The sequence below is a fragment of the Saccopteryx bilineata genome, chromosome 2 (assembly GCF_036850765.1).
Source record: "Saccopteryx bilineata isolate mSacBil1 chromosome 2, mSacBil1_pri_phased_curated, whole genome shotgun sequence".
Lineage (NCBI taxonomy): Eukaryota > Metazoa > Chordata > Mammalia > Chiroptera > Emballonuridae > Saccopteryx > Saccopteryx bilineata.
The window spans coordinates 261,406,730-261,423,117 of record NC_089491.1 but is presented as its reverse complement, the minus strand read 5'-3'; the positions used below and the strand labels follow the sequence as shown (position 1 = coordinate 261,423,117).

General features: G+C 51.0%; 1 protein-coding gene across 15 annotated transcripts in view; it reads left to right on the top strand.

Moving 5' to 3' along the window:
- Nucleotides 1-5,099: 5,099 nt before the first annotated feature.
- The window catches only part of KIAA1671 (KIAA1671 ortholog), a 178,258-nt gene continuing 166,969 nt past the window's right edge, over nt 5,100-16,388 (top strand). For 6 of the 15 annotated variants that reach the window (XM_066260289.1, XM_066260286.1, XM_066260290.1 and 3 more), the window contains exon 1: nt 7,967-8,099. The gene's annotated coding sequence lies outside the window, so the exon portion shown is untranslated. Of the gene's footprint in view, nt 5,181-5,307; nt 5,557-7,966; nt 8,100-16,388 lie in introns of those variants that run through there. The other 9 variants (XM_066260296.1, XM_066260295.1, XM_066260292.1 and 6 more) reach the window with 7 other exon arrangements.

Below are 16,388 nucleotides of genomic sequence, written 5' to 3'. Positions count from 1 at the left end.
ACAGTTAAACCCCAGGTGTTGACCTCCTTGCCGCTGTGCTCTCTACCTTCCTGCATTGGTAATTCTCCTAGGAACAGAGTTACATATTTCCCCGGGTCCTGAGGATTGTCCCTGCAGGCTGTGAATGACCAGAAAGTTATGGGCACTGGATCTGAACCAAATCTTTATCCCAGCCTCCAGCGTAAGACTTGGCACAGAGTGGGTGCTCATCTTGTCTTTTGCTATCCATGATGGAAGTGCAACTCCAACTGGCTCAAGTGACATGAGAAATGTGTTGGGTTACATAACTGAAAATTTCATGGTACCGCATTAGGCACAGGTGCACAAGTGATGTCTTCAGGACCTCTCTCTCTCTCTCTCTCTCTCTCTCTCTCAGCTGTTTTCTTCTGGGTTTGTGGCATTCTCAGGCACATCCTCTACCACAGTGTTGGCTTCTGGTGATTCCAGGCTGAACTTCTGAGGCTTAGCAACCCCAGAAGGGGAGAAAAAAAAAACAACCCTCCTCTGCACATAGTTGCAGAAATATTGTGATAAATTCTCACTGGATAAAATTAGATCACATGTCCACCCATGAGCCAATCACTGTGGCCAGGGAAATGGGATGTTCTGATTGGCCAGACTTAGGTCCTCCACACTAGGTTTGGGGGTTGAGGGCTGGAGATTGAGTGACAGGGTAGGGGTGTCAGGAGATTCACTTCCCTGGAACTATATAGAGTGAAGGTGAGGGGACTGAGGTGCTGTTAGCAGAGGATGGGTGCTGGGCAGGTGAGAACGAGAGGTGCCACTATAGCTATAAACGCTGGTGTGACCAGTGAGCACATACCAGTTGGTGCTGTCAGGATCAGGAGGGGCCAGAGAAGCCTGAGTCAGAGGCGCAAGTTCCAGTGCTGCCAGTTAATCAGTGTGACCTTGGCGAGGGCATCTGTGCCTCTCTGGGTCTTCGTTTCTCACCTCTAAAATGAGGACACGCCAGGGTTTCCCTTCTTGGTTCAGTCATTCATTTATACATTTCCCCCTTCAGTCAGTATTTGTTCAGGGGCTTTGGAGTTAAGTTTGAACCGGATCTGAATCCCAGTTCTGATGTTTACTAGCTGTATCAGGCTTGACTGGTGCACCTTCGCACGTGTATCCTTCCCGGACACCCGAGCTGCACAGGGTGCTAGGCAACCCCCGCGTGCCTCCCACTGCAGCGGACCGGGTCGGCTGCTGCAGCCGCGTGGCCAGCTCAGCCGGCGGTGACACGGCCTGTGTTGTGGCTCAGCCTCCCAACAGCCCCAGCTGTCGTCCAGGCCGCTCTGACGGGACCCTGGGTGAGGAAGGGGAGGACCTCTGGTGCCTCCACTTGCAGACTCCGGTGAAGAAACTGCCTACCTTGTGGCTGCCCGCAGGCTCAGGTCACACAGCCCAGAAGCAAGGAGCAGTTGGGCCCAACTGTGATGAATATCCCTTAGGGAACGGGAAGTGCTAGCAGATGAAGTTCTTGCCCTTCATCCCTGCAGTGTTTCTTGTGGCTTCTGCAGAGACCCCCGGAGTGACAGGGTTCCCGGATATCATTGAGATGTGGCCAACTCAGTAAGGCATATCTTGTATTTGCTTTTCCTCCTTCCCTGCCTTGTGGTCCCTTTCCCTTCATTTTTGTTGGACCCAATTACATCCCCAGGAAAGCATCAGCATAGAAGTTTTGCCTCAGGCTCTGTTTTCTGGGGGAAGCCAGACAAAGATACTAGCTGTGTGACTCTGAGCATTTTACTTAACCTCTCTGAGTTCAGATCCCTCATCTGTAAAAGGGAGGTAATAATAGAGCATCTATTAACAGGATTGTTGTGGCATTTAATGAGACATCACAGGCAGAGTACTAGGCTCAATAAATGACAGCTTTCATTAGTATCATTCCTGTGAACCAGGCGCTGGGTTGTATTATGAGAAAACATTTAATCAGCCTGACCTGGCGGTGGTGCAGTGGATGGAGCATCGGACTGGGATGCAGAGGACCCAGGTTCAAAACCCCGAGGTTGCCAGCTTGAACGTGGGCTTATCTGGTTTGAGCAAGGCTCACCAGCTTGGACCCAAAGTCGCTGGCTTAAGCAAGGGGTCACTTGGTCTGCTGTAGCCCCCAGTCAAGGCACATATGAGAAAGCAATTAATGAACAACTAAGGTGCTGCAACAAAAAATGGATGCTTCTCATCTCTCTCCCTTCCTGTCTGTCCCTCTCTCTGACAAAAAAAGAAAAAGAAAAAAAAAAAAAGAAAAAGAAAAACATTTATTCAATGTTGAATTCCATGAATATTTATTGAATGTCAGTGGTTTCAGGTCTGTGCTAGTCTCTACTCCCAAGTTGCTCACAGTCTAGAAAGGGAGACAGAGAAGTGATTGGGCAATTATATGACAATGTTGTCTGTGCTTTGGAAGATTCAGAGGCTGCGCATGGTGATCAGGGATGGGAGGGATGGCTTCTCAGAGGAGCTGATATTAAAACTAAGTCCTGAAGGATATGTGGTTGTGACAGGTGATGGGCAGGTGGAAGGTGAAGTGCTCCAGACACAGGGCCTGACATGGGCAAAGGTCCGGTGTTGAGGGAAAATTTTTCCAAAATTATACTGGCTCTCATTATCAAGAGGCAGGTAAATGATGGGAGAAACAAAATGGATATGTACTGACCAAAATACAGGAATATGGTCTTTCCAAGGAGTGTGTGGGTTCTAGAGCTGTACTGTTCAGTATGGTAAACATAGCCACATAGGGCTATTTAGATTTAAATTAATTAAAATGAAATGAAATTTAAAATTCAGTTCCTCAGTTTCATTGGCCGCATTGCATGCTGTCCTCTGTGGTTAATGCAGAGTGCAGATATGAAACCTCTCCATTATTGCACAGAGTGCTATTGGACAGAGCTGCCAGAGAGTCTGAGGACAGGCAGCCAAGTCAGAACAGACTTCCTGGAGGAGGGGGTAAAAGATGGCAGAGAAGGGATTCTGGGAAAGTCCCTGTTGGCATTGTCCTGTATCTTTAGGAAGAATAAAGCCAGAGCTGGGAATAAGGGTGGGTGTTGGCTCTCCAACAACGTACAATCTGACACCTCTTTGGTCAGTGTATAATCTCTGGGTGTGTGTTGGCTGGTAGCCTCACACCTGGGAAGGAGGACATGGGAATGCAGCAATCAGCTAAGATGGGAATGAGCCAGGAAGCTCTATCTCTTCTGTGGCCAGGAGGACTCTGGGAGTTGTAGTTTGGCATCCCTCAAAGCTTGAAAGGGGTGGAAGAGTTGACATGGCCTGGGCATCTTTTGGGGAGTAAGGTTGCGGGGAAGGGGCTGGTCAGGGCTGGGGACACTTCTGGGTTTGTGGTTTCTGCAGGGCATGAAGGAGAGAGGCTGCCTTCTCCCCTATGCTTAAATTCTGGGATAGAGAGGAGATGCCGAGGTGAAAGACTAACTTGGATGTGGAGCTGAGAGACATGGAACATGCAGTTAAACAGAACACTCAGCCCACACATTCTGGTCAAAAGATATTTGCCCAGGAAAGACCGGAAGTTCCCATAAGGTTAGAAAGGAGAGGTAGCAGATGGTACTCTACCAGCTGTTGTTCATGCATGTGTTTAACCTGATATATTCTGAGGTCAGTATTAGTGAGCATTTACTATGTGTCAAGCTCTGTGCGGGGCACTGGGAATCCAGGAGCTCTAGAGAGGGCAGCAGACAATAAACAATGACTTGCTTTTGCTTGAACAAGTACTCAGGTCGTGTGAGAGCCCGGCTTAAAGGGTGGGGGTGTTGAGGGATTCTAACTTTCAACCCAGCCATTCTCTGTCTCCTGCCATAAAGACTTCTCCCTGGGAGTGGAAGTCGTATTTAAAAGCCACTGAGTTGGGTCCTATTGATCACTGTGCTCAGGACATCCAGATGATACAGGACAATGTCCTGACATAAGACATCATGATCCACAAGCTCACTGTTTCCAGCCAGTCTGTTAGGGAGACTCAGGCTGCTCCTTGTTGAAAGGGTAATTGTAACTTCATAATTAAGAAAATTATTGATTTTAGAGAGGAAGGGCAAGAGAAAGGGAGAGAGACAAACATCAGCCTGTTGTTCCCCTTAGTTGTGAATTCATTGGTTGAGTCTTTATATGTGTCCTGACTGGGGATGGAACCCGTAACCTTGGCCTATCAGGACAACGTTCTAACCAACTGAGCTACCTGGCCAGGGCCATGGTGATTGTAACTTCAAAAGGATTGCTGTGCAGATTAAATGAAACTATGGATATGGTGTGTATCTCCCCCCTCCGCAACTTCATTGAGGTCTGATTTATAATAAATGCACATATGACTTTTGGTCCTTAATTTTTTCATGCTCCAGTATGTTTCTCTAGGAACATGTCACAAATGCAATTAAATTTATCTGTGCCGTTATTGTTTACAATGTCTATAAACTCCACCACAGCCACGATCAGGCAGTGACCATGCTGTGTCCCCAAACATAAAGATCTCCGGAATGAAATGAGTAAAGGATAGCAAAACAGGCATTTTCCGTTCAAGAGGGACTTCCTCGCATTCATTCTCTCAACAAGCCAAAAGTCTACACGCCTCACCCCTCAGCCCCCGGCTCTGCGTGCAGTCCCCCTGCTCGCCGCGAGGGGACGCCAGCGCACCGCGCAGACCCCGCTTGCTCGCTCGCTCCCCAGCCGGCGCCCGCAGCCCCAGTGGTTCAATGGGTGAGCCTTTACCCAGCGCCTCTGGAGGTCCCTGGCTGCATTAGCTTTCTGGGGGCGCAGACCCGGCGGCGGACCTGTTGCAGGGGACCCGGGCCGGGGTATGCGGGTTGCTCGGGGAACGCGGGGGGGACACTAAACAATATTCCAAGTCGGGCACGGCAAGTTCAAGGCTCTTGGGCCTGGGGAGTTTTCCGGAAGGAGCATACGGAGAAGACTCGCGGCCTCTGATCCGAGGGCCGGTTCTCTGGACCCTGCGCCCCGGGTGAGCGCGGGTCCGACCAGTCACGCCCCGCCCCGAGGCCCTCCGCGCAGGCGCCGCCAACCGCGGTTCCCACGGCGACGGGGGCGCGTCCCCGTTGGAGGCCCCGCCCCCAGCAGGCTAGGCTGCGCGGGGCTGCCGAGGCGAGGGCAGGTGCTGCGGGCTGCGGGCAGGTGGCGGCGCGGCGCGGGCCGGCTGTGACGGCGTCTCCAGGGTAGGTTGCGCGGTGGCCGCGGGGGTGGGGGCCGGCCATATGCCCCCTGTCCCCGGCCCTCGAGGAGGCTGGGGAGGCGGTGGCCGGCGGTGGCCACTAAGTTTCTGCTCGGCCGAGGCCCCGGGAGAAAAGTTGGCAAAGTTGGCCGGGGAAAAGGCGGGGACCCAGTGGATCTCTCCAGGCTCCGGGTCTGCGGGGAGGGGGAAATCCCGATTTGGGAGCCGAGGGATGTCTCCCGGGATTTGGGAATGGATATCTCTGGAAAACTCCCCGCCACCCGGCTGAAGATCCAAGGAGGGGATCGGGTGCCGGCGGCCTGGGGTCCCACTCGGTTCCAGCCTGGGGGTGACGGTGGACGGTGATTGGAGACTGGAAGGTAGTATCCCTTTCATCCCTCCACGATTTCCAGGAGGAAATCGGGGGTGGGAAGCTGGGGGAATCGCTGGAGATCCGGGGTACCCAACCTGGAGCTGCTAGGATCTAGAAGTCGGTGCGAGTTGGAGGCCCCAGAGGTGGACACTGGGGAGCTGGGTGCCAAGCTAAGCGGAGCCCGAGGCAAAGGGATTCTGCGGGCAGCGGGCGCGGTGGAGAGAACTGCGCGCCGGGCCCCGGAACGCCGGGCCCCGGACGCGCCCTCCGCGCCTGGCCTGCGCTCCGCTCCATACGCCTTCCCAGGGCAGACGCACCCCGTTGGTTTTAGAGCTCAGTCTCCCCGACTCCCAGGCGGGCTTGGTTGTCCCCACCCCGCTGGTGGCGCCGCCAGGGGCTACAGGCGGGGCGCGTGGGAAGGGAAGCGGCGCATTGACCCCCACCCAAGCCTGACCCTTCCACACCCTCCTGACACGGACTAGCCCCGGAGCCGGGTCGCCGCGCCCTAAAACCCTGCTCTGTGTCCCGTAGCAGAACGTGTGACCTCCGCGAGCCACCCAGGTGGCCAGGGCTTCCTGCCGCAGGACTGAACTTTCTCTAGCCGGGAGCAGCCATTACCTTTTGGAAAGAAAAGGGCTGTACCTGTTGCACAAAGAAAAAGCTTTTTTTTTTTTTTTTTTTTTTGCAGCTTCTTTGTGACCTTGGGCAAAACACTTAACTTCTCTGAGCCCAGTTCTCCCCTCTTGGCAAAATGGGGTAAGGGTGAGGATCACAACTCTCCCTCTTCTTTGGCTGGCAAGGTTGGTAGGTACGATAGGTATGAAGCAGGTAGGGGCTCTACAAATTGTAGGGGGCCCTCATTTGTGGCCCCTCCTTTCCCACAGCCCATCCCCTGGGCTTCCTCTACAGCCGCGATTTTCAACCTTTTCCGTCTCACAGCGCATGTAAACTAATGACCAAAATTCTGCGGCTCACCAAAAAATAATATATTTTGCTGATCTGACCAAAAAAGTGTATACTTTTGATCCATTCACACCGGGTAACTATTGTGCTGGCTGTTGTCATTTTAAAAATTTCAGTCTAGGGGAAAAGAGGTCAATACCCCTGACTAAATAGTCAGGCATGTATTGCATGTTTTAAATTTTTTTTGCAACACGGTGGTTGAAAATCGCAGTTCTGTAGTCAGTATCTGAAGGAGGGCTCCAGGAACCCAACTTGCTGCCTTTTAAAACTGTAGGTTAGAGAGATGTTTAACTTGTTCTTTCTTCCAAGGGGTTAATTGCTCCTCTGACCGCCCCCTGCCTTACAGACAAGCTCTGGGGTTTAGCTAATGAGTAACCAGGACATTTGGACAAGGCTTCTCCCTGGCCCCAGCTTTTCCCTTGCTAATCTATGGAGGCCCCTGGACAAACATGCATTCACCCCGACAGGGGCATCTCAGCCCTGGGACAGTTCCCCAGGGAGCTGTGCAGACACTAGCCCTAGGCTTGGTGGTTTTAGGGGGAATCCTTGTTAAAGGATTTACATGCTTGACAAGGGTGCAATTACCTGAGAGAAGTACTGGGTTTCTGTACACTGTCTGGGCACATGTTTCATCTGGGCACGTGAGCTGGCTCATTTAGTTACCCCGTGTAAGTGCGCGCGTGTGTGTGTGTGTGTGTGTGTGTGTGTGTGGCATCTACTATGTGGCAGGCAGTATAAAAATGGTACTATGGCCCAGGGCATTATAGCCTTTGACCTCCTGGCCTCACATGCTAGCTATAGAGCAATCAGCTTGCCTTACAGTCCGGCGAGGCAGCTGTGCTGGCTCTTGATGTTGGGGTGCAACCCTCACCCCAGATTCTGAGGCTGAAGGGGCCTCATTCCCCTTGGAGGTCCTGGGAGCTGACTTTTATTCAGGGCTGACCTTGGCTGGAGAGCGGAGCAGCCCACTGACTGCCCTGAGCATCTCTCCCCTGTCGGCATCACCTGAATACATCTCTGGCCAACTCAGAAAAAGAGCCCCTGAACAATATTTTAAGTGTTCATTTGTTCGTTCGTTCATTCATTCATTCATTCATTCATTCATTCATTATTGCATGCATACATACATACATCCAACAACTATTTCAAGATACAGACAGTCCCATCCTTAAGGGAGGGGTGAAACCTTTGTGAAAAGAGCCAGTTGTCTAGAAGAGAGTTGTGATAATAGGAGGAGGGGCTCATGCCTTCTGGCACCGGAAGGGAAGAGGTCAGGGGGGTTGGTTTCTTGGAGAGCTAGCAATGGAAAGAAGTTATGGGCGGGGAAGAGAAACGGAACAGCCTGGTGGTAGGAGGGAGCATGGGGTGTTGGCAGGCGGTGCTGCCTGGAGGCCAGGTCAGCCATTTGCAGGGGTTTGGACTTTGTTCCAGGGCAGTGGGGTGGGTATTGTTGAAGTTTCTCCGCAGGAGGAGGCTGGGGTCAGATTTGTGTTTGGGGAAACTTGCCCTGGTCTTGTGGGAGCCTGAATGGGACAGAGTTTGCAAGGAAGCCGAGAGGCCAGTACGGAGACTGCTAGAAAAATCCAGGTGAGGGGTGGTGGGCTGGACTCAGATGGAGACCTGGGTCCCTGTTAAGTTTAGAGAGCTACTCAGTTGAACAGCTCTTGGAGGCGTTGCCTTTTATCTGGAGAAAGAAACTCCCCAGGGGAGATGGCTTAATTATTGTGAGTGTCAGTATTTTATTCCTTCAGCAAACCTCCCCTGGGATGGTTATAGCCAAGTCCTCAGGGACCTCACATTTTAACCCTCACCTGAGTCTTGTGTAAGGGGGTGGGGCTCACTCCAGTTCACAGATTCAGGGCTCAGTGATGTGGGAGGTCTCTGCCAGCCAGCAGTGACTAAGAAGGGTTTGCACTCCCAATTTGCAACTTGTGAATATCTGGAGTCAGTGAGGTTGAGTAGAGAAGCCACAAAAGGCAATGAGGTTGCGTCCAGGAGCAGCAGGGATAAACCCAGGGAGGCTTCCAGAAGACAGCAGGGCTGGGCAGAGGGGAGCCAGCCAAGGAGATTTGGGGCCAAACTCTGGCCTTGCCCCTTCCTGGCTGTGGTCTTGGGCATGGGACTTGGTTTGAGACTCAGCTTGCTCATCTGTAAAATGGCTCATGATAGGTTATCCCCTTCCCTCAAAGGCTTGTTCTCTGAGCTTAGTGAGCCAGTACATGGAAACGCCAGGCACAGTGTCCGCTCCGATCTGTGCTCACCAAGTGGTGGGTGTGATTATTATTATAGATTATCATCAGAATGTATTTCAGGCAGGTGGTGCCTCTCCCAACTCTGTGTGTGTGTGTGTGTGTGTGTGTGTGTGTTTTGGAGGTGACTCAAGGGGAGTATCACTTGAGCTGAGTCTTTAAGGTGGGCAAGGAAGGGAAAGTGAACACTCCAGGCAGAAAGGAAAATTACGTGATAACTGGTATACCCAGAATGCAGGGTGCATTGAATGAATAGAAGTTAGACCATTGGCAACGAAAATTCTCTTTACACATCCTGCCCTTCCCAAAATACCCAGCCAGGAAAGCGTTAGCTGGTTTGGGATAGAGAGGAGGGCAACAAGATCCTTGTCCAGGAAGTCACAGCCCTTCCCACACTCATCCATCCAGATTATAGGAGTGTGTCCCCAGACAAGGCGCTTCCATCTAGGAGCCTCAGTTTCTTCTGTAGAATGGGCAGATTGGAGAGCGTGTAGGTGACACATGTAACGCAGCGCAAAGCCGCTTTTCACCAAACGCTTTGCGCATGCCAGGCTCTGGCCTGAGCTCTTTATTTATTTATATATTTTTATTTTAATTGATTGATTTTAGAGACACAGAGAAAAGAGGAGAGAGAGAGAGAGAGAGAGAGGGAGAGAGAGAGAGAGAGAAAGAGAAGCATTCATTGATTGTTTTCACTTATTTATGTATCCATTGGTCCCTTCCCATATGTACTCTGACCAGGGATCAAACCCACAACCGTGGTATCTCGGGACGATGCTCTCAACTCAGTTAACTGGCCAGGACCTGGTCTAAGCTCTTTTTAAAATTTTACTTATTTATTGCCCTTGGTTCTTTTTAAAATTCTTCACAACAAACGCAGGTGATGCCTCGGTTTTGGGACCTTTGATTTTGCAGCTTGTGAAACTGAGGCGACCAGGGGTCCACCTGCCCACTGCCACTGCTCAAACTCCTGCCACTCAGAGGGAAGCTAACAGACGGTGCACCAGCGACAGACACACGCACATACTCTTTCTCCATCAGGGTGATCAGTGCTGGGTTGATCTTACCAGGCAATTGCACAGAGCCCCTGTCCTCAGGAGTGCACTCCTCAGGACCCTGGTCAGTTGGATGGGAAGAAGGGAGGGGGAGGCAAGGTGAGACAGTACGCAGATGATTACACCAGACCTCTGGGAAGTCATTATCAGGCTGTCTCTGTTAATTGCTCAGTTAAACGACCTTTGAAATATTCTATGGTTATTAAGAATATGAAGTACATTTCCAAAGTATGATCTTTGGGTGTTTACATGACTGAGTCAGATGTGATACATAGACACAAGATTGATCTGTCTATATCTTATCTATCATCTATCTATCTAGTATTATGAAAATGACATGTAAAATGTCCCCAGAGTGTGAATTTTGGATGTTTGCATGAGTTGGAAGTGATAACACATGCACACTGTGAAATTAATACATAACATGCCAAACACTTCAAAGATGGCCAAATGATGTTGTATTAAGTGAAAAACAAGTTCCCCACCCCAGCCCTTGTCACACTCTGCTAATTATCGAAATTATTTTTTGCGTCCACTCGGGAGCCAGACAGAAGAAATTGGATCTTGGATGCACCGCTTATTGGCTGTGTGACTTTGTGCAGGTGACTTAACCTTTCTGAGCCCCAGTCTCCTTGTCAGTAAATGGGAGTAATTCGGGTTACTGCCTCTGAGGGTTGCTGTGAGGAGTACGTGAGATGGGCGAGGTACATGGGCAGTGCTCAGTGCGTGTGCGCTGTTATCCTTCGTCCTTGTGGTGGTGATGGTGTTGCCTCCTTCCCCTCTAGACTCTACACTCCAAGAAGGCAGGGGACTCTATCTGTCTTCACTGCTGTTTCCTCAGTAAATAGTCATGGGGAAAAAAAGTAGACATAGTCTTTTAAACAACAATCATAAAACAATAAATTTCAGCCCCGGCTAGGTAGATCAGTTGGTTGGAGCACTGTTCTGATACACCAAGGTTGTGGGTTTGATCCCCGGTCAGGGTACTTACACGAAGCAACCAATGAGTGCATAAATAAGTGGAACAACAGATCTCTCTCTCTTTGTGTCTCTCTCAAATCAAATAAAAAAACAATGAATTTGGCGTGTAAGTTAAAAATAGATTTGGACACTTTCCCATTTCAGAATGTGTTGACTTACCCCACTCTTTTAAAAAGCTGAACAATATTCCAAGCATGAAGGTGCTACTAGTTATTGAGCAGATCTGCTGTTGGCTGCCACTGAGTTGCTTTTCTTGCTATGACACTCAGTACTGCAAGAAACGTCCCTGTCTGTGTTTTTGCACACTCATTGCGGTTGATGGGAGAACAGATTTCAGGAGTGGGAACTCTATCCCAGGTTGGGGTAAAGCCTGTTCAGAATGTTGATTTAGCCTGCCCAGTTTCCCTCCAGAGTGGTTGTACCTCTCACACTCTGACCAAGGCTTAGAGAAAGGGAGAGGGAGGGAGGGAGACTGTACGTTTCAGAGAGAGAACAGTGGATGGTCTTATCAGTGGCCATGGGATATAGCCTCTGGCGTGGAAGCAGGGAAGGTGATAGTTACCCCAGGCAGCCCATTTTGTGGCCCTTGGTTTTTAATCCAACCTGCTGGGGCCGGTGCCTTGGAAGATACTTGCCCATGTATATACAAGTCCACAATACTCCCTTCTGGAAATACGTGGTCCCTGTATGAGTCGTGTTTTTCCATGGTAATAGTGTATAACAAACATCTCCCAATTTGCAGTGGCCTTTAATAGCAACCATTGATTCAGTGGGTGTGGGTCTGCAGATGGCTGTGCTGATTGTGGCTGGGCTTGGCTGGCAGGCGGGACTCCAGGTTCTGGGTTGGGTTCATGCCTGCCCGTTTATCTTCACCTTGATAGCCAGACTGACAGGCAGCAGCCAGCCAGGGCATGCCCTTCTGTGGTGGACATCGATGCTTAGGAGCCCAGTGGGAACCCACAGTGCCACTGAACGCCTGCCTCCACATGGAACTGGAAAGGGGCCGTTTCTGACATCATTTTATCGGCCAAAGCAAGTCACATAACCCAGCCCAATGCCAAAGAGGCAGAGAGGGAGTGAGCATGTATTTTCTGAGCAGCTAATACAACCTGCCACATCATGTTTCTGATGGGGCAGGGTGGGTCCATGCAGGGGTGGAGGGTCCATCTGGAGGTGGTGGTGAGAATTGTGGCTCATGATTGGTGTGCGGCAGATCAGAGCATGGCAGAGTAGGAAGACCTGGTTTGAGATTATGGCCTGGAATAGGTGGTTCATCTCTCTTAGCCTCAGTTCCCTCATCTGGAAAATGGGAACAATGCCTCCTTTCTGGCAGAGCTGCTGTTATTGGATAAAGAGGTGCTTTGTGCCCATGTCGTGAGACGGGAAGGCGAGAGATGATTGTGTTGGTGATTTTTGCCTGGGCATGGTTTCCAATTCCTCAGGCTGTGGTACCTGTAGCCAGTAGCAGTGGGAGAACATGGGGAGGCCAAAGGCAGGCTGTGGAAGAGACAGACTTGGGTTCAAATCCCACCTCCGCCCCTATGAGTCATGTGACCTTCAACCAGTGTCATAACCTCTCTCAGCCTCAGTTAGTTTGCATCTTTGTAAAATGAACACAAGGTTCTTGTGACCGTTAGCAAAAAGGACTGTGAAACACTTGGCATGTGCTAGACCAGTGGTAGTCACTCTGGTCCCTACCGCCCACTAGTGGACGTTCCAGCTTTCATGGTGGGCGGTAGCGGAGCAAACAAAGTATAAATAAAAAGATGGATTTAACTATAGTAAGTTGTTTTATAAAGATTTATTCTGCCAAACTTAGCGAAAATCCGACATAAAGTACTTGGTAAGTAATTATTATTATATGCTTTAACTTGCTGTAACTCTGCTTTATAAATTTTATAAAGTAAAGTTACTTCCCTACTTTATAAATCACCATTACTGTGGAACCGGTGGGCAGTTAGCAAGTTTTACTACTAACAGAGATACAAAAGTGGGTGGTAGGTATGAAAAGGTTGACTAACCCTGCGCTAGACAATAAATAAATGGTGCCTGCGATCAGGGAGCTCTGTGTGTCCTGATTGGGGTGGAATGAGGAATTCTGCAGAATTGGTGGCAGAATTAGATATTCCCAAGAGCCCTTATTACAGAGAATCTGGATCCAGACTGCTTAGGTTCAAATCCCAGTTCCACTACTTTCCAGCTGTGTGACCTTGGGCTGGGATAGCTGGGCACATCCAGCTGTGCCTTAGTTTCTCCTTCTGTCAAGTGAGAGTAATCACAGTGCCTGCCTCATGAGATCGATGCACATTAAATGAGTTAATACATAGTGCCGCTCATGAATGGATGTGTTAGCTATGCCTGTGGTATTACTAGTACTATTATTAGTCTGTGAAGGCCCAGGGATGTTGCCTCTGATCCTGGAGCCACTGGGGGGCGGGAGTCCTGGATGCTCTGCCTTTAGGGAACTGTCACACTGTTCTGAGGTAGAAGCACCCCGCCGGCTTCAGGGAGCCCATGGTTATGAGGATCTGCTGGAGGCCGTCTGACCTAGGTGCAGGGTTAAAAGTCCCTCCCTCCCTCATTCATTCGACAGCAGTTTATCCTGTATTAATTATGTGGCAGACCCTGAGCTGGTTATGAGGAAGACGGGACTCTGCTGGATGTCAGGGGTGGGTTTCTGAAGGAAACTGGGCCCCAGAAGGTTGAAAGTTGAAGTGGTTACAGGTGTGGCATTCCTCTGTGTAGCTGGTGGCTCCTGCCCTGGCCCCTGTGCCTTCAGGAGGTGACTGAGGCAGCCTTCCATCCGTCTGCTGAGACCTGGCTTTTGAGAACAGTAAATGTCCTTCACAGTAGAATAAAAATAATAAATGAAGAGTATTCATCTGTCCTAGGTACTCTACTCATCATTGTTTTATAAAATGGGGATTCTCACATCCCCATTTTACAGATGAGAAAACTGAGGCTCAGAGGGGGAGTTGCGTGCCCTGGGTCACTACCGGGAAGGGGGATGTGGGTCCGTGCAGCCCCCCTGCAGCCTCTGTGCCCTGACTTTCTCTCCCGGGCAGTGAAGCAGGACAGAGCTGGACTATCTAGTGTTCCATCCCATCTCCACCACATCGTTGCTGTGTGACTGTGGGCAAGTGACTTTGCCTCTCTGAGCCTCAGTCCTCATCTGGAAAAAGAAGATGCTAGGATTTTTTCCTTGTGGGATCATTGTGGGGTTTGGTGAGTTAACTGCATGTGAAAAGATCAACTTAGTGTTTACCAAGGAATTGCTTTACAAATCACAGTATAAATCTTGTATTCAGCACTAGCAGAAGTAGTGGCAGTCATAAAAAACTTAGTAATTTGCATTGATAGACTTGTATTTTAGTTCCTGTGACACGTGCATGGGTTTGTTTTATCAACTCCTCCTTCATCTGATAAAGAAAGATGCTAGTGTTGTTTCCACTTTACAGATGAGGAAACTGAGGCCCCGAGAGGTGACAGGCATTGCCGACTTACCAGCTAGCGGCAGGCAGGGAGCCCCGGAGTCCCTGGGCGAGTCCTGCCTCCTGAAGTTGCAGCTGTATTTTCAAAGGCTCCAGGCCTCAGCTGTGGCTCCCAGCTGACTCTATTGATATTTCTTTTCTTTTTTGTTTGGCTTCCTCAGTGACGAAAGCTCTTTCTGGGGACTGTCCTGTTTACCCTTGGTGCATTGAGGCCCTGCAGGGGGAAGGAAACTCGGAGTCTGTGTGTGTGTGTGTGTGGGGGGGCTCCCAGCAGGCGCTTTGGGTACACCAGGGTCACTCTGAACTTCCACAGCCCCGCCTGCCAGGCATGAAGCTGGGCCTTGGCCGAGCCCTGCCCGAGCCCTGAGCCCTGCCCGGTGCCCTGGGCTGGGCCGGGGAGTGACTTGATTGGGGAACTCCCAGAGTCCTTTGACCTAGGAAGAGGGCCAAGTTTGTCTCTCCCTTTCATGTTAGGCCCTAGCACTGGAAACCTCTTGTCTTTGATTCCAGAACTGATACCTGCATGCCAGCGACTATGCTTGGCACGTGAAGGGGTCCTAGGCCACAGGAGATAACGTAGAGAGTATTAGACTGGTTCTGGATGGAGGTCCCCGCTCCTGGGTGCTAGTATGGCTTCTCTGCTGTGTGTCCTTGGGTAAGCCCCTGGCCCTCTCTGGGCCCTGTTCACAGGGGGAGGAAGAACTGGATGAGTAGATCCTAGAGCCAGTTATTCTTACTGCCCCTTTCGGGAAGATTCTAAGTCAGCCCTTTAAAAGGTAGGGCCTAGAAACCACTGTTCTCCAAGGGCTTACTGTGTGCCAAGTCCTTTGCTAGGGAGGATGGTATAGACATCTTGTCAATCCTCAGAATCACTCAGACAGTTTGTATTACTAACCCCCCCCCTTTACAGACAAGCAAACTGAGGTTCAGAGACAGGGAGCCCTCCTCATGTCACTCAGCTGGAGCTAAGAAGTGGCAGAGGCTGGATTTGAACTCAGGTCTGCCTCCTGCAAACTGAGACTTCCCCGAAATAACAACGCAGTCAGTTCCCTTCTCCCCAGCTCGCCCTGAAATACTGTCTCCCCTCAGAACTTCCAGTGCAGTGGGCCCACTCTCCTGGGTTGATCGTTTTCATTTTTGTTACTTATTAAGCATCTGCTGTGTAGCAGGGCCTGAGCCAGGCCCTGGGTGTCAGAGCTGCCTGGGACAGAGCTCCTGCCCTCACAGAGAGAGAGATGGGTTACAGAACAGCGGGCCCAGGGCTGTGATGAGGGGATACTGGGGGGACCATGTTCTCCTGGTCCCGCCTCTGACAGCCTAGAAGCAAACCTGCTTCCCTTGCCACACTCAGGACTTGGCTGAGGTTGGGAAGCCTTGGCCACCAGCAGTCCACCGTCTTCCTGGGGTGGGAGGGGGTGAGCTGGGCCTGCTGACTGTCGGGACGGGACTCCAGAAAGGAAGTGATAATGCTTCCAAGTGTGGCCTGTCTGCAGATGCCCGATCACAGCCCCTCGCCTTCCTTTCTTTTAGTTTTTTAAAAGGGAGGGGTGGTTTGGAGGCAGCAAAAAGCTTCGGAGGAATTTCTGGAATGCCCAGCATGCTGGCTGACCCTGCAAAGCAAGTGTGAGCCATCTTCCCTGGCTTCAGTTGGGGTCAGCTGGGTGTCCTCAAGGGCTCCCTGGGTGTCTCCCACTTCCTGTCCTGAGGCCTGAGCCACACCCGGGAAGGTGACTCTTCTGTGGACCGCAGCAGCTGCCCGTCACTGAAGTCACCGCCTGCGTTTGAAGCGGAGCAGCAGCCCTGGGCTCGCATCCTGCCTCTGTTTCCTCTCCAGCCCCGGCAAGGGCTTCCCGTCTGCCATGGTGTCCACACCTGTGCAGTGGGGGTGCCGATGCCTGCCTGTCAGCCTGGCCAGGAGCTCTCAGCAGGGTCGCCTGGGTGAATGTTGGGGTGAAGGGCATGGCGATATGCCCACCCCACTCTGCGCACACACCTCTCTGGAGACAGTGAGGGTCTCGTACACTGAGTGGGCCTTTCTGCTTTACTCTACTGTCAGTCAGCTCCTCACCTGGCACGTGGTGGCTCGTTTCATTTTCCTGA